General features: G+C 36.8%; 1 long non-coding RNA gene across 1 annotated transcript in view; it reads right to left on the reverse strand.

Annotated features, from left to right (window-relative positions):
• Positions 1–18,691, reverse strand: part of LOC135205948 (uncharacterized) — a 95,081-nt gene that overhangs the window by 15,360 nt on the left and 61,030 nt on the right. The window contains exon 2 of the long non-coding RNA XR_010312640.1: positions 1,791–2,225. This is a non-coding gene — a long non-coding RNA (uncharacterized LOC135205948). The remainder of the gene's footprint in view (positions 1–1,790; positions 2,226–18,691) is intronic.

An 18,691-nucleotide genomic window follows, 5' to 3' on the forward strand; every position in this document is an offset into this window, starting at 1 on the left:
GAGAGAGAGAGAGAGAGAGAGAGGAGATCAAGACGCATCACGATCCAAGAAAGACGGGGGTCTTCCTACCATTCTTAGATAACCCTATAACCGCCCCCCACCCCCCACCCCCACAAAACTTTGGCCTCCACCCCAAGAGCCAACCACATCCTAATCCCCATCCCACACGCCTCCCTCCCACCAACTCCCTCCCCAATCAGACACGCATCTAAGCCCCTACAACCACTTCAGTTATCTGATGAATGGATGTGTTCGAGCCACAACACAGGTGTTCTTCACCTTTATCGCCTCGCATCGAACGGAAGGTAAACATTCAAAATTTCATAGCTAAAGAGGCCGCTGGAGGAGGTGATTGGGAGGGGAGGGGAGGGAGGGGAAGATACCGGTGACATGGGAGGAGAGGGTGGGAGAGAGAAGGAAGGCAAGCCTGACAAATATGCATCGATCTTCGATAGCAGTGAGCTGGTGAAAATACCTGCATACAAATGACGTGGATTATTTTCTTGGAGAGAGAGAGAGAGAGAGAGAGAGAGAGAGAGAGAGAGAGAGAGAGAGAGAGAGAGCTTCCATGTGATATCACCTACAAGAGAGAATTATCGCTGGATAACTAAAGTATGAGAAAGAGGTTACAGCTGGAGATTGTTTTATTCTTAATACCATTCAAAACACGTAACTTAGTATACGGCAATTTCTCAACGTAGACCTCTTTACTTAATAGCTAAGAGGGACTGACTTCAAAGTAAAAACAATAATAATACGATAACACTCGCCCCATGATCAATTGCGTACAGGGCATATCTAAGGAGGTAGCACCCAAATTTGCTGCCTAAATAGCAAGGGTATCTACTTTCTTTGGATCTAGCTACTCCACTAGCTGGAAGACTATAAGCACTCACACACAAACGGTTAATAAACGTACATATGTATATAAATAAACGTATACAAATACATGCATAGACACTCATATATATATATATACAAAATCTACTGGTAACTTTTTACGAGATACATATGTAATTGCAATAGCTATAATGCTCTCTTAACTTTTGAATTCTTCCAAATTTTTTGGATACGCTTGTCACTACAAAGCATGCACAAAGAATTCGAGAAGTTAAGAGGGCATTGTGGCTATTACAATAATATAATATAATATAATATAGTATAATATATATATATATATATATCATATATATATACACGTATATATATATATATATATATATATATATATATATATATATATATATATATATATATTGTATGTATGTATATGTATGTATGTTCATGCGTTACACATACAGAATGTCCGCAAAAACGGTTCATTCTAAGATGACTGTTATATTTTGAGACACTAAACTTGGATAACGAAAACAAACGACGTATGCTACTTAACTATATTTTTATATAAATAGACGACTTCATTTTTTTTTTTACAAAAAAGTCACAACCACAAAACACTTATACAGATAATTAAGGTTGAACAAGGTGTTTATTGTCATAACACTAAAAATTGATAAAAATGGAGAATTATTAGCTTTATAAAAATGCAAATTTATTGGTTTTATAAAACATCATGCTTATTATTTATTTAGGGACAAAGCTAAGTAAGGCTTTATACATAGCAATAACATAGCAGTAACAAACCCACATTGAAAAGCAAAAGAAAAGTCAGTCAGGAATGAAAAAAATAAGCAAGCATATGCGAATAGAAAAAAAACTAGAAAAATAAAGTTGGATAAATCACTTATCGCATTGGAGCCAAATTGACAACAAGCATCCCAGGCGAATACCTGTTTCTGCTGTTCTTGTTGTTGTAAGACCAAGGCACGGCGGATTCACTCATTCTTCAGGTAACGAAAGTTGCGGAAGTGGACGGAGGCAGAACCTTCTTTTAACAAGGCAAGAGGACAGAATGACCAGTGTTTCTAGATGACTTCTTTTTCTCTCTCTCAAGCAACTTGAAATGCTTCTTGACTCTGCTACTACGCTTCTTCTTGTATTTATTTCAGGGTTGGAACCACGAAAGGACAAACTGATTAGCGACTAGAAGACGCCTTCAGAATAGTGATATTCTTGAAGGTTTTGCTTTTGCTATAGACCCTTGCAGAAGAAGAAGAACACCAATATGGCCTCTGATGTACTGGTCGTTTCTTGATTCCCTTCTTCAAAATGTGATTTACTGTTGTCACCTCGATGCAGAGTCCAAGATGCTTTCTGCCCGGAAGCTGCAAATGGTAACCAAACAATGTCAGTACATTTTTGCCTAAGACATGTTTCTCCTTATGATCTACAGGGCTGCAACATCCAATATGTGATTTCTATGTGCTGTGGGATTAAAATAGATATTGATGTTCATTTAATGAAGAAAAAAATCTCTATTTGCTTGTTAAAAAAAAAATATAAGTTATTTTATTTACTTAAACCAGTGGTTCTCAACCGGGGGTCCATGTAACATTACTAGGGGTCCACACAAAAAAATAGCGAATTGGGGCACACGGTGATATTTTATTGGTCCATACAGCAACTCTACTTCAGAATAGTTGTTACCACTAAGAATGGGATTTCGTAATCTACGCCATACTAAAAGAAATATTCATGCAGCTTTGAATTTTTATGGCAATCAAGTAGAAGGAAAAACTGGACATTTTATAGTGTGGTAAATTTTAAAGTTACCACCGGGGCTTCCCTACAATAAAGCTTCAAATCTGGTTGAATGATCATTTTTGATGAATAGGATTTTTTTTTCCTTTTGACCTGTATTTTGACGCTTTTTTCATTTAGATTTCCATTTAACCTGCTACTCATCCATTAGTCAGTGGCAAGAACAAACGGAGGTGAAAGTCACCCATCTTTTCTCATGTATCAGGCAGCAACCTTAGATGTCTGTTTTCATGATGAATATCTAACCTCCAGGGGCCCACCCTCCAACCCTCACTCTCCTCCAGGGCAGAAGGGGCTCAGAATCACAAAAGTGCATTTGCTCAAGCCCCAATTGTCCCACTTATTATGAAAAGCTCGTAATAGACTCGACATTGTGAAAAAGGGTGATCTTCAAGTATCATTGACATCGAAGGAGCAGAATATGAAAGACCTCACTGAGAAGCATCTATCACAGGGATCTCATTACATAAATGTGCAGTTTTTTCTTAATTACCCGTTATCTTAAAATAGTTTATTATGAATTATTTACTAGTATACATAAATGCCTTATAGAATTTAATTGTTAAACAAGTTTATTTGCATTAAAAAAGTTTTCCTTCAAAATAAAGCATAATCAATTACCATTTCTTTAATTATTGATACAATATCTTTACTTTTTCATTCGTGAAAAATAAAATAAGCTTTTTTCTCGTGGAATGGCTATGGGGTCCACCAAAAAAAGTTAAGAGGAAAAGGGGTCCATGGTAAAAATAATAATAAAAAAAAAAGTGTGTGGGGGGGGGGGGGGGTGGCACCCACTAACTTAAGCAGACGATTTAAACTGTAGCACATAAATCTGTGCATATCTACTAGCGTGACATTTACGCGAAATTCTTTTAAACATCTAAGTAATACATACTCAGTATGACATCTAACTACATTCCAATCCTTTTCAACCATAAAGGCTTTCTAGGTCAAACCCCAGAGTTAAAAAACAAATACGTAAATAAATAAAAAATAAAACGAGAAAAAACTAATGAACAAATGTGACGAGTTTTTTTTTCGTAACTTTTCAGGATAATTATTTTTCGTCTCGTTTGTGTGGCTAGTCATACGCTGACAACAATGCTACACAATTAAAACAATAAAGGTGCCTTTTGTCAAAGTTATGAAAAAAAGAAAAATAATTCAGAAAGAATGCCTGACCTAATTTTGCTTTGTGATAAAATATAATACATCATGACGATGTATTTTTCTTTTAATCCTTGCATATAGTGGATGCTTTTACAATATATTAATCACATCCAATATGTAATAAATCCGGTGAAAACACCGCACCTCATACATACACTATTTACAGATACATACGTACATACACGCACACACACACACACACACACACACACACACACACACATATATATATATATATATATATATATATATATATATATATATATATATATATATATATATATATATAGTATATGTATGTAGTGTTGCATGAGAGGAGAGAGAGAGAGAGAGAGGTAGAGAGAGAGGAGAGGAGAGAGAGAGAGAGAGAGAGAGTGCTAATAATTCACTTTGGAAAAACCACAATGTGCAAAAACCTATATATTTGTCAACCTGTGCGGCCATAAATAAAATAATAATAATCATAATAATAATGATAATAATAATAATAAAGAAAGCTCTCCGTAAGATCCGATTAAATGTCCGGATCCGCATGAAAGCTTTCCGGTTTAGATATTTAAACTCCGTCAGCCCGGATAGCATATTCCCGAAGTGCACTGAGCGTTCGGCCGGACTCCGGCCCTACAGCCACTGTGGGCGGAGATATCTGACTCTCCTAGCAGACGTCGCATTTCGTTCCGCCTTACTGCCCTCTTCGTTCTCCTCCGTCATTAGCTTATTTTGTTGTTTTTATAATTTCTATGTTGTGTAAATATGAAATTGTGATATATATCCATATTTTACGATAGCAATATGCATATTTTGTTAAATAAATCAATGTTATTCATAAATTTATTGTAATATGCTGCGAGTTTCGTTTCCTAAACCCGAAGTTTTGTTTACATTCATCAGCTGATGTGTGGCCTAACTTCTGTGGGCGGAGACATCTCTCTTTCCTTGCAGACGACGGACGACGCATTTTGTCCTGAGGTGTGACGCCACGAGGTTACGAAATGCTGGAGCTAATTTGTCCCCATATATATATATATATATATATATATATATTATATATATATGTATATATATATGTATATAGTATATATATATGTATATATATATATATATATATATATATATATATGTATATATATATATTATATATATATATATATATATATAATATATATATATACACGTATATATGTATATATATATATATATGTATATATGTATATATATATATATATATCATATATATATATATATATATAATATATATATATATACTATATATATATATATATGGGGCAAATTCGCCCCAGCATTTCGTGACCTCGTGACGTCACACCTCAGGACACGTGAACGGCATAGCGAGTGAGTAGTACGTAAAGACCACAGATGGCAGCATGTAAAAGCCTAACATGAATAAAAATAATAATACATTACAAAATAAGCTAATGACTGAGAGAAGAATGAAAAGGGCAATATGGCATAGCGAAATGCAAAATGCGTCGTCCGTCGTCTGCAAGGAAAGAGAGATGTCTCCGCCCACAGAAGTTAGGCCACACATCAGCTGACGAATGTAAACAAAACTTCGGGTTTAGGAAACGAAACTCGCAGCATATTACAATAAATTTATGAATAACATTGATTTATTCACACCTCAGGACAAGTATTTTCCAAAATAAACAAGTTGAATATATATACATACTATATATATATATATATATCCATTTTTTTCATACCCTCTCATTTGTTACAACTTTCGGATGACAAGTATCGTACAGGTTCTAGGAACTGCACTGAGCTGAATTGGAATCTGAACGCGTCTGAGTTTCAATTTATTTAGCACTTATAAAGTGAGACTATACTGGACTATATATTTTAGGTAAAATCTGTAAAGCTGGAATATACTGGTTCATTTGTGTTAGAACCTGAGCCAATACTTATAAACTGAAAACATGTTGGTCAATTTACACTAATGCCCGAGCTAATAGTTATAAAGTGAAAATATATTGGTTAACTGATACTTACAATTAAGCTAGTAATACTTATAAAGTGAAAATATATTGCTCAATTTATACTTACAATTAAGCTAAATAATTATAAAATGAAAATGTATAGGTCGATTTATACTAAAACCAGAGTTAATACTTATAAAGTAAAAATGTATGGGCAAATTTATACTCAAGACTGCCCTGATACTTATAAAGTACAAATATATCAGTCAATTTACATTAAACCCTGAGCTAATGCTAGTAAAGAGAAAATATGTTGATCAATTCTCAATTCTAACTCTAACACTTTTAAATTGAAAATATCTTAACCATATCATACTGAAGTATGAACAGATACTGATAAAATGCTGACAGTACTCTTGCCCTAAAAAAATTCCAGTAGGAACTGAGGAGGCCAAATATCAAATTGATATTCTTGTAACGAAATCTCATATCAATAATAAATCTACATTCTAATTAGCTTTCTCATTTATGACTTAAATCGTGAATCAGTTGTCAGCTATTTTCTACTAAAAATATAGTTCACATAAATATGTGTGTGTGTGTGTGTGTGTGTGTGTGTGTGAAGATTGGCTCCAGGGTGTTCAGAAAGTCTCTGAGGACTGCATAGAAATTCCTTTCTTCTGAATGGCTCCAGGGTGCTCAGAAGGTCCCCGAGGACTGCACAGAAATTCCTCTCTTCTGAAGACCGAAGCAGCTCCCGTGGATCCCAAAATGACTCAGGACGCAGACACATCAACTGTGTCCGGGGATCAGCAAGCATTCCCGAAGACAGCAATGACGCAAGAATCCCAGCAGAATCCAGAAACGTCACGCGTCTTTTTTTAAAATTAATGATAAGTCAGAGAGAGAGTTGATTTATAACAAACAAAGATGTTTCTAAGTTTGCTTACAGTTGTGCTTGCACAGTGCTTTGAATTCGCGGTTCATCAAATCCCCCGGGAGATTATGTGGTTTTTGTTTGCTATACCTGTTGTGCTATTCACTGAAGTATTTATACTTCGTGGATTTGGCATTAGTATGGTTCGGTTCTTTGTCGATTTCTCGGCCTTGGACAACCCTGGCTGTCTTGAGGAGGCTGGAAATCTAGAGAACCAAGTTGTTCATTCTGAGATTGATGAACTCGATATTTCGGATAACGAAGAAGACGACGCTTCGGATAATGAAGAAGACAGTCAGTCAGACTGCGAAGATGATGACAGTTCGGATAGTGAAGAAGAATCACCGCATTTGGATACTAGTCGAAAGTTCGAGGAAGTAATCATGAAGAATGAAAATGCCTTTTTAAGGTTTGAAAAAGAGAGGTTAGAGAAAGACCAGCTGATAAATGAATTAGCACGGAAGGTAAAGGCCCTGACTCAAGGAAGAATGAAGATGGAAGAACACATAAGAGACCTCGAACTGTTGAACAATGAAAAGGACACACAAATCTATTCAATGTCCGAAGGAATGCAAATATTGAAAAGCAAAATTATAGAAAAGACGAAGGTAACCGAAGTGCAAATGAAAGAGAGAGAAGAGAAGGACCAGAAGCTGATTATTTTGGAAAACACTGTCATAGTTCTCGAGATGGAGAAGGAGACGTTGCATCGAGATCTACAGCAAAGAGAAGAAGGCAGGATAGAAATGCAAGTCAGGATAGCCGAGCTAAATGAGGACTTGCAAAGCCTTCGCAAAGAGAACAGAAGGAAAGAGAAGACCATTGAAAGTCTGAAGAAGGAAAGCAAGCAGAAGACCTCCAAGATCAGCGACTTAGAGGACGAGTTACAAGTCCTTGTCGCTGAGAAACAGATGGCCCAAGAAAATGTGAAACAGCTCCACAAATGTAAAGCCGAATTAGTTGAGGAAAAGGAGGAACTGGAAAAGCTGAAAGAGGAGAACTTGCAGAAAGATAGAGAGCTCCTCCGACTGGAAAATGAGTGCACCCTGAAGCAAATGGAAGTCATCCGTTTGCAGAAAGCATCTCAAACTGTTGTAGCAGAAAACCCGACGGCATATGGAAAGCTGAATGAAATAAGAAGAAGGAAAGTTCAACTTGAATTTGAATTGGCTGAAGCGAAGGAGGAATTAGAGACGACGGAGTTTGAAAAGATGGAGGCAATCTTGGAACTCGAAAGCCTCCAGGAAGAGACCTTGGCCAAGGACACGAAGATCAGAGGCTTGGAAACTAAAGTAAAAATGCTTACAGGAGAAGAGAAGCGTCAATGAATGAAGGCTCCTATATCTGAGAGGAAAGCAGAAGAGAAAAAGGCTTCGGATAAAGCTCGATGTCTGAGGAAGCCCCAGATCAACTGCGAAGCTCTCTCCCGACAAATAGACAGCCTCGAAGAAAAACTTCGCCAAATCAAGGGATCTGCAGCCAACCTCCGAAAACTGGAGCAAGAGGCGAAGATGTTCCGAGAGCTCTACAGGGGAAATGCTGTTACGTAAAGGGTGCACACAAAGGAACCTCAGCATTTTTAGGAGAACTTGTGGTTTGCTTGCAGAAGAAACAAGCCAGGATAACTCTGCTGTTGGGAACAGGAACAGGCTGACTTTTGAGAAGGAAATCCCTCCTGGATGTAGTTGCGGAAGCAGCTCTGAGCGGTGGACAGACTACAGCGGCTAGTGGACTGACAACAAGTGCCCGAAGAGTGGATTGTTGTGCATCCCTTCTCCAAGATTGGACTATGGTGCACCCCCTCTCTCTCCGGCCACATGATACCCTCAGGAATGGGTATCAATGCTAAATCACATGCGTGGAAGGCAACCTCTGGCGCGGCGTAAGAACCCGTAAGTTTCGTGCCAACTACATATGTGAATTGGGTTATACATTGCATATTAAATCCCATTTCTTGCATATACTGCAGTGGCAACCTCTGGCGAGGCGTAAAACCCCGTAAGTTCAATGCCTTTTAAATATGCAAAATATGGGTTATGCAATGCATAATGGATCAAATACTTGCATATACTACCGTGGCAACCTCTGGCGCGGCGTAAAAACCCGTAAGTTTAATGCCTCCTATATATGCAAAATGATTGATCCCAGTTGTGGAAGCAGCTCTGAGCGGTGGACAGACTACAGCAGCAGGTGGACTGGCAACAAGTGCCCAAAGAGTGGATTGTTGTGCATCCCTTCTCCAAGATTGGACTGTGGTGCACCCCCTTTCTCTCTGGCCACATGATACCCTCAGGAATGGGTATCAATGCTAAATCACATGCGTGGAAGGCAACCTCTGGCGCGGCGTAAGAACCCGTAAGTTTCATGCCAACTACATATGTGAATTAGGTTATGCATTGCATATTAAATCCCATTTCTTGCATATACTGCAGTGGCAACCTCTGGCGTGGCGTAAAACCCCGTAAGTTCAATGCCTTTTAAATATGCAAAATATGGGTTATGCAATGCATAATGGATCAAATACTTGCATATACTACCGTGGCAACCTCTGGCGCGGCGTAAAAACCCGTAAGTTTAATGCCTCCTATATATGCAAAATGTTTGATCCCAGTTGTGGAAGCAGCTCTGAGCAGTGGACAGACTACAGTGGCTAGTGGACTGGCAACAACTGCCCGAGGAGTGGACTGTTGTGCATCCCTTCTCCAAGATTGGGCTGTGGTGCACCCCCTCTCTCTCCTGCCACATGATACCCTCGGGAATGAGTATCAATGCTAAATCACATGCGTGGAAGGCAACCTCTGGCGCGGCGTAAGAACCCGTAAGTTTCATGCCAACTACATATGTGAATTAGGTTATGCATTGCATATTAAATCCTATTTCTTGCATATACTGCAGTGGCAACCTCTGGCGCGGCGTAAAACCCCGTAAGTTCAATGCCTTTTAAATATGCAAAATATGGGTTATGCAATGCATAATGGATCAAATACTTGTATATACTACCGTGGCAACCTCTGGCGCGGCGTAAAAACCCGTAAGTTTAATGCCTCCTATATATGCAAAATGTTTGATTCCAGTGTGGCAAGGGCACTATGACATCGAAGGGTACCATCAGGAGTCGCTGCATTTCGACGTCGTCCGCTCTGGAGATTGAAAGCTTCCTGTCTACAGCAAAGGAGTGATTGGACTGCAAAAGGAACCAGACTTTCCCAACAGTGAGCAGAGAAAGGGCTTGATTTTGGACTCTGTAAAGGAACCACCTGTTTTCTATCAAAACAGAGGAATGACCTGGAGGCGTTACCAGATGCAGGGTCATCAAACTGAGGACTTCATCTATCTTGGCTAGCTAAGAAAGCTGAGAGAGGGGAAGGGCCCACCCCTGGCAAATATAAAACCCCTTTCGATGACGCTCTCTTAGTAATGATGCCCCAGGGGCGAGATCACTTAAGATCGATAAAGGCCTAATATATATATATACTATATATATATATATATATATATATATATATATATATATATATATATATATATATATATATCTATATATTATATTCTTCTGGAGCATTGTCTAGAGCTGGCAGGGGTAAAATACCTTGTCAACCAACATCAGTTGCTAGACGCCCAGTTGGCATGCCAAGAGGAGCTGCCCTAATTGGGAAGGGCAGAAAAAGAAAGGTCTGACTTGCTCTTAAAAGCAGCTAAATGTAAGAGAAACTTGGCATTCAATGTTTTGCCGAACCAGCAAAATGCCAAAAGCCATTAACCTTAGTGAAATGTTAAGCCTTGTGTCCTATCTTTGCTAAATGTATCTTCACAGCTCAAATTTCTGAACTATGTTACCCATCTTGTAACTGCTTTGTACTTTCTTTAGTTCTATATTTATGCTTCTTTTTGAATGAGAACTCAATACCACTGCTGCATACTCCAGAGTTGTCTTCTGAAAGATATTATTCTTTTCACCATTTCTTCATCCACTGTGAAAACTACCTTTATATTTGCTAGAATTGCGTATGCACTTCTCACTTATTATTTCTGTGATCTTCAGATTGTAGTTTCTTTATTTATTAGGACTCGTGTATGTATTACCTACTAGCATCCATGCCATGTGCGTAGGAAGCTGCTTATATATTATCTACAGACATTTATAGTAATGTATAGTAATGTATTCTGTGATGCTTCCCATATTCCTGGGTATGGGAAGGCTGATATATATTAGATGGATACTGTTTATTATCACCATTTCTTCAAGTAAGACTATTGATCTCGCAGCTTCATATTATTATTAATATTACTTAGGAATAGAGATTGATGTAAGATATTTTCACAGTATAGACATTTATTTTTTAAACCCCCTTCATGCCCATGCTTGATGTACATAAAAGTTCATTTATACACACTGTACTGCAGTGTAGATGATGGAAAGTGATGAGCAGGTTGTAACAACAGGAAAAACATGTATGGACTAGAAAAAACAGCAGGCTGCGTGAAGTCCAAGTTTTGCAAGGTTGCCACCCTTTAGAAGTGAATATATCTGAGAGCAAAAATGAAGGAAACAAACTAAGTACTGAAATTAAGGTCAATGCCTCATGAAGTGAAGAGAATTTTTCTGAAGCATACTATCTGAAAAAGGAAGGTTGAGCCTGTAAAATTTTGACATATGTAACGAAAATAATACTACAGAAGTGTATGCAAAGGTAAAAATTGAGAAAAATAATAAAAATTCCTTTTCGTATATGACTAATAATTTCACCAACATTCCTTTACCCAATTCATCAATGCCTCACATTTATTTTCCACATTGGCACTGCCTTTAGTGCACTTGATAAGTATGATGTCTCAAAACACGGAATGATACAAAGAGGTCGTTTTTCAAAACATTGATCATAAAAAAATAGGATTGCTTTCTCTTACGTGAACCATTATCTTTCTTTAAGCAAGATACAGCATACAATATAATGGGGCTTGTTGTTTTTGTTGTCATACTGTGCTGGAAAATGCTTTTCTTAACTACATTCCATAGGATTTGAATATCTACCCCTTTGATTTTGCTCCATTTACAGCCTAACCCAGTGTCAATCATTTTCCCCCGACTCTTTTATCAAGCTTATTAGAGGGATTCTGAATATTGTAACATATGTTTGAGTCTACAAATGCAGCATTAACTATTAGGTGCCAAATGGGTTGGTACCATCTTTTCCTCTTTCTTTTATAAGGATATGTTGAGCAAAGTTGAAACTTATCATCTAAACCGCCCCCACCCCCACCGTTATACGTATTATATTCTGCATGAACACAGGGCTGGTCAATTTTCCCCCCTTGTTTGACTAAATTTTCATCTTATATGTCCTCATAAGAGAAAAGACAAACAAAATTTCAAAGGCTAGGCTACACCAAGAGTTAATGAGAAAAATCAAAAGAACAAGGTCAGCTGACTGATAAAAACCAAACAATATAAAGTATTTTTGCTATTACTGAATTCAACATTGTGGTTTATTGCTAAATGTGATGTTTACTCTATAGAAAAACAAAATTTTATTTACAAATTCCTTCTCGTATATAGTAGTAAAAGAAAAATAGAAGTTAGGCCACACGTCAGCTCAAGAATGTAAACAAAACTTCAGGTTTAGGAAACGAAGCTCCTTTCCTATTAAATGTGCTAGTCATTTGACTATTACTCATATTAATCAAATAAATATGTATAATAATATCTGGAAACACCAATAACTGTCACATTTTGAGCTTCAATTACGATGAAATGTGTATATATTCGTGTAATTGTCATAGCATCCGTTCACATCGTAAACACTTTAGCTAAAGAACTTTGCCTAGCAGCATATTACAATAAATATATGAATAATATTGATTTATATAGCAAATTATGCATATTGCTATCGTTAAATATGGATATGTCACAATTTCATGTTTAGACAACATAAAAATAATAATAAAAAAAAAACATAACAAAATAAGCTAATGACGGAGAAGAACGAAGAGGGCAGTACGGCGGAGCGAAATGCGTCGTCTGCTAGGGAAGTGAGATATCTCCGCCCACAGTGCTCTAGGGGAGGAGCCTGGCCGAAGCTCAGTGCAGCCCGGGAACATGCGGGTTGCATCTGGTGTAACCAATAAATATGTTTGCTAAATCTACGGTGCGGACACGTATAGTTCAAGTTTCTTTGAGGAAACGTAAATACAGTACGTTCCCACTTTCTCCGGGTTGGGTCAATTATATATATATATATATATATATATATATATATATATATATATATATATATATATATATATATATATATATATATATATATATATATATATATATATATATATATCTATATATATATATATATATATATATATATATATATACACACAAACAGATAGACGGAAAGTTAAAGTAAGATGTCTCCCCTACCCTCCAATTCTCCAACCTACCCCGCCACCACACGGGGCGGATGAACCGGTCTGCAGAGGGTGGGTGGCTGTGTCATGCCTCCCCTACTGACGCCTGAGGGGAGGACAAACATATAAGATCCCGTCGGATTTTATTATTATAGATTAAGATACAGTAAGTTCGTAAATCGTTTCCTCGATAAACTGCACCTTTCTTAATAACTATTTCTTTATTAATTTAATAATAGACCTTTTAATTCTGTATTCCGCATTACATTCTATTCCTTCTTTCTAATGAACACCATATTCTTTGGAAGCTTGAATTTTAAGTCAATCGCCCTGTGGCGGGATTGTTCCATATGAATGCGTTCATCATCTGAATAATAATAATAATAATAATAATAATAATAATAATAATAATAATAATAATAATAATAATAATAATAATAATAGTAATCTCGGCCAGAATCATTCGACTAATATTTACATTCCGTCCCATGACGATGTCGGAAGCAAAACCATTCGCCATAATTAAAAATAGCACAGTAGAATTTCGTGAATATAAATCAAGAGTTATGGTATGCATACCAATTACGTGGCCAAACTGACGCGTGAAATTTTCACGCGTAGTACTGATAGGTTATTAACATTAATATTATTATTACTATCAAAATAGTTTTACCAGACCACTGAGCTGATATTTATCAGCTCTAACAGCGCTGGCCCGAAAGGTTTGTATTAGCTCATATCTGTATATCTTATTTTATCAGTTGTTATAATTTTTGAAGAATTTTATAATTTGTCAAGAATTTTATAACTGTTGAAGCTTCTGACAAAACGTCACTGATCGATTTATTTCCAAAACTTGTTAGCAGCTAATGATTATACTTTTGACATTTACACAGTCAATGTTTCATTTTAGCAAGAACACCAACAGTACAAACTCACCCACAGCCACATAATAAGGACAAAATATACAATTGCAATAGTATGTTTCTGCGAAATAAACTTCATGTTATCACTAATCATTAACAAACAAAAAGTCCAGACTGACTGATGATTTATATTGCAAGGATTGCAAATGGCAAGACATCCGAACACCTTTGCCAGTATTGAACATCACGGCATTGCTGTTCAATTTCTCTTGCAACAGCAAATTGTACGACGCTAACAATCAAGAATAACCGGGTCGCATACTACTGCCAAACAGTAACCAAGTTAGAGACCTTTCTTGAAAAAAAAAAAAAAAAAAAAGGCGGGACCCCATATCTTGAAATCTAACCATAGAATCTTCTTGAAAATAATCTCATTGTGTTTCCCACACCCAAATTACCACCATACGTTAAAACTTACTTAGCCTAACCTTACCTAACCTAGCCTAGGGGCATGGCACTCGGCTGGTGCACTACTAGTATACATCTCGGGAAGCTGCAACCGGGTCTGAATTTTACGAATTTAATAAAGCCATATCTTTTAAAATAATAGGCTCTCGTTAGTATGTTGTGGGTAATAAAGATATTAACCAGGATGATAGCGGCTGAGAGAGAGAGAGAGAGAGAGAGAGAGAGAGAGAGAGAGAGAGAGAGAGAGAGAGAGAGAATTGAAAATAAAAAAGAATAAACGTCTACGGAGTCAATCAAAAATCATAATAACTATCAATAAAAAAAATGAATGACATACATGTACACAACGTAGCTTGGTTTTATTTCTTGAATAAAACTAAATAAAATGTAGCTTGGTTTTATTTCTTCAGTAAAGCTAAATTAAATAAAATAAAAATAACATAAAAGATACTCACGAGAACTATTTTAAAGAAAAATTAAAACATACCTAACGAAACGAGAAAAATAACTGAAAATGTAAAATGAAATAAATATTACATGTAAAAGATATTCAGGAGAATGTTAAATAAAAACTTTTAAACATACCTAAAGGAGCGGAAATAACTGAAATTAAGTAAGCGCCCAAACAAAGAAACATCAAAACAGAAACATGGCTGCAACCACAATCACAATCCAGCCAATCATGTCAGTTCATTTCCCCCGGATTAGCCAAGCAGCCAAACGTCCAATCACGAGGGAGGAAGAGTGACACCCGAAGTCATAACAGTAAATCCGATTAATAATTGTGGAAATAGAAGACACAGGAATGCCAGGACACCCCGAAAGAAAGAGGGAAAATAATGAGCACTGCCGTTTCTTGTTAGGCAGGAATATCACTCCGCTGGATCACAGGATAGCAATTCAGTCGAGTAAATTAAAGACTCTCTCTCTCTCTCTCTCTCTCTCTCTCTCTCTCTCTCTCTCTCTCTCTCTCTCTCTCGTGAGTAGTTTCGCCGATGACACAAGATTAAGCAGAGAAATTACTTGTGATGAAGATAGGAACGCGCTACAAAGAGACCTTAACAAAGTATATGATTGGACAGAGGTAAATAGGATGGTATTTAACTCTGATAAATTTGAATCAATAAACTATGGAGACAGAGAAGGAAAGCTATATGAATATAGGGGACCTAATAATGAGACAATCACAAATAAGGAAGCAGTTAAAGACCTTGGTGTGATGATGAATAGGAACATGTTATGCAACGATCAAATAGCAATTCTATTGGCAAAATGTAAAGCAAAAATGGGAATGTTGTTACGGCACTTCAAAACAAGAAAAGCTGAACACATGATTATGCTTTATAAAACATATGTTCGTAGTCCACTTGAATATTGCAATATGATATGGTACCCACACTATCAAAAGGATATTGCACAAATAGAGAGTGTACAAAGGTCCTTTACAGCTAGAATAGAAGAAGTTAAGGACCTTGACTACTGGGAAAGACTACATCCTTAAAATTATATGTCTAGAAAGAGAAGAGAACGCTACATGATAATTCAGGCATGGAAACAGATAGAAGGAATAGCCGAAAACATCATGGAGCTAAAAATATCAGAAAGAGCAAGCAGAGGTAGATTAATAGTGCCCAAAACTATACCAGGAAAAATAAGGAAAGCACACAGGAAATTAATCCACTACGCACCAGCATCGATAATGCAGCGTCTATTCAATGCGTTGCCAGCTCATCTGAGGAATATATCAGGAGTGAGCGTAGATGTGTTTAAGAATAAGTTCGACAAATATCTAAACTGCATCCCAGACCATCCAAGATTGGAAGATGCAAAATATACCGGAAGATATACTAGCAACCTTCTGATAGACATTAGAGGAGCCTCACACTGAGGGACCTGGGGCAACCCGAACAAGATGTAAGGTCTGTAAGGTAAGGTCTCTCTCTCTCTCTCTCTCTCTCTCTCTCTCTCTCTCTATATATATATTATATATATATATATATATATAGATACAATTTGAATTTTATAAAATTAGGAATGATATTATAAAATTCAAATTGTTATAAATCTTCTTTATATATTATATTATATATATATATATATATATATATAATATATATACATACATACACACATATTATATATATATATATATATATATATATATATATATATATATATATATATAGTCTGTATGTGTAAATATATACGTGTATGATGCCTGTAGTCACAAACACCATACACACATATATAAATATAATATACGCATATGTGCATAATATATATCTTATATTATATATATATATATATATAATATATATATATATATATATATACGTATATATATATGTATATATATATATATATATATATATAATATATATATATATTTATATAGAGAGAGAGAGAGAGGAGAGAGAGAGAGAGAGAGAGAGAGAGAGAGAGAGAGAGAGAGAGAGAGAATGTTCAGCACAGAACCAGTAAGCTCCAAGGATGAATCAGTCAACACTCACATCTGGAGTGGCTGTTTTTGAGATTAAAAGAAATAGCCTGCGACTCTAGAAAACGTTTATTACCTTTCAGACCACTTTGTTGCGAGAGCTTTAACAGGGCATTATCTTGATTCTGAAAATACTCATTTTGCGACAAAGCTATTAGAAAGAAAATCAAACTAACCTTGTTATTAAAAAGTAATAAACTCGAAAAAAACAGTATACGTAAGTACAGCTATTTATAAAAAAAATACCAATTAATAAAATAGTACTCAAAATATTTGCTGGACAGCCATTTCAGACCTACACAATCTTATGCAAAATCATGAATTCTTAAAAATAAAAAAAAATAAATAAAAAAGCTGTCATTACAAACATCCGTCTAGGGACACCTCAAAATTCCCAAACACGTCTTCGTTAAAATAGGACAGATTATAAAATTTAGGGCACACGCTAACTGCTGGGACCTGTGAGGTCATTCAGCGCTGACACGGAAACTGAGAGTATAGCGATTTTTAAAGGTGTAACAGGAAGAAAACCTCGCAGTTGCACTACGAATCAGCTGTTAGGAGAAGATGGCAAGCGAAATGGGAAGAGAATATGAACGAAGGTACAGTAAAATGAATGAAAAGGGGTGTGGGGGGTCGCAACTAGGGGCCGAAGGGACAGTGCAACGAACCTTAAGTAATGCCTACAGTGCACCGCATGTGGTACACTGACAGCCCTAACCACAACCTCCCCCGCCACGGAGACGGCCTCTTCTTCCGGCCGTTCGCCAACCCTAAACGAAATGAAAACAAATATGACCCTAAAAGAGAAGCCGTTCTGAAACAAGGCATAATTGGAGAGAGAGAGAGAGAGAGAGAGAGAGAGAGAGAGAGAGAGAGAGAGAGAGAGAATCCCTTTTCGTGCATGTTATTACGCCTTGAAAATGCATGACGCAAACCTCCCCCTTCCTCTAGGATTGCAATAAACAACCAGTAAGGAAATCATGATGAAAGAGAAACGCGAGCTCAGGTTAATGACCTCTCTCTCTCTCTCTCTCTCTCTCTCTCTCTTTATGTTCATACACAAGGGAAAGAGAAACATTACCGTACAATCCCCCTCGTTCTTAGCAGTTCATAACGAGGGCAAGAGATATGACAATACAATAACACTCTCTCTCTCTTTGTAGTTCAAACAAGAGGGAAAGACATTGCTATATCATACCTATCTCTCTCTCTCTCTCTCTCTCTTTGTAGTTCACACTTGAGGGAAAGATAACTACGTATATATTCTCTCTCTCTCTCTCTCTCTCTCTCGTTTCTAGCACCAACGTCCACTGAAGACCATACCAATAACATTCCTTTCCGCGCCATTGTTATTTCAAGGTTAGTGCCGACGTTAATGGCCTTCTGCATGGATACTCATCAGTGACCCAATGACGAGGAAAGCCTCCAAGTACAGACACTGCGTCAAGGTATATATATCGCGAATGTGCCTCTGAAACTAAGTCTTTGTGTTTTCACTAGGGCCATGATTCCCTGGGGCTTTGTCCACTAGAACGCTCTCCCCATTCCACCCCCAGGAGAATTAATTTGTTCATTTATATTTTCTTTTCTGATGACTAGCCTTTTTTTTCTGTATTTCATGTTTCCTGCTGTTACATCTTTCAAATGTTTCCTGTTACCTGCTGTTACTTCTTCCAAATGTTTCCTGTTAACTTCTGTTACTTCTTCCAAATGTTTTCTGTTACCTTCTGTTACTTCTTCCAAATGT

Source organism: Macrobrachium nipponense, chromosome 29 (genome assembly GCF_015104395.2).
Source record: "Macrobrachium nipponense isolate FS-2020 chromosome 29, ASM1510439v2, whole genome shotgun sequence".
Lineage (NCBI taxonomy): Eukaryota > Metazoa > Arthropoda > Malacostraca > Decapoda > Palaemonidae > Macrobrachium > Macrobrachium nipponense.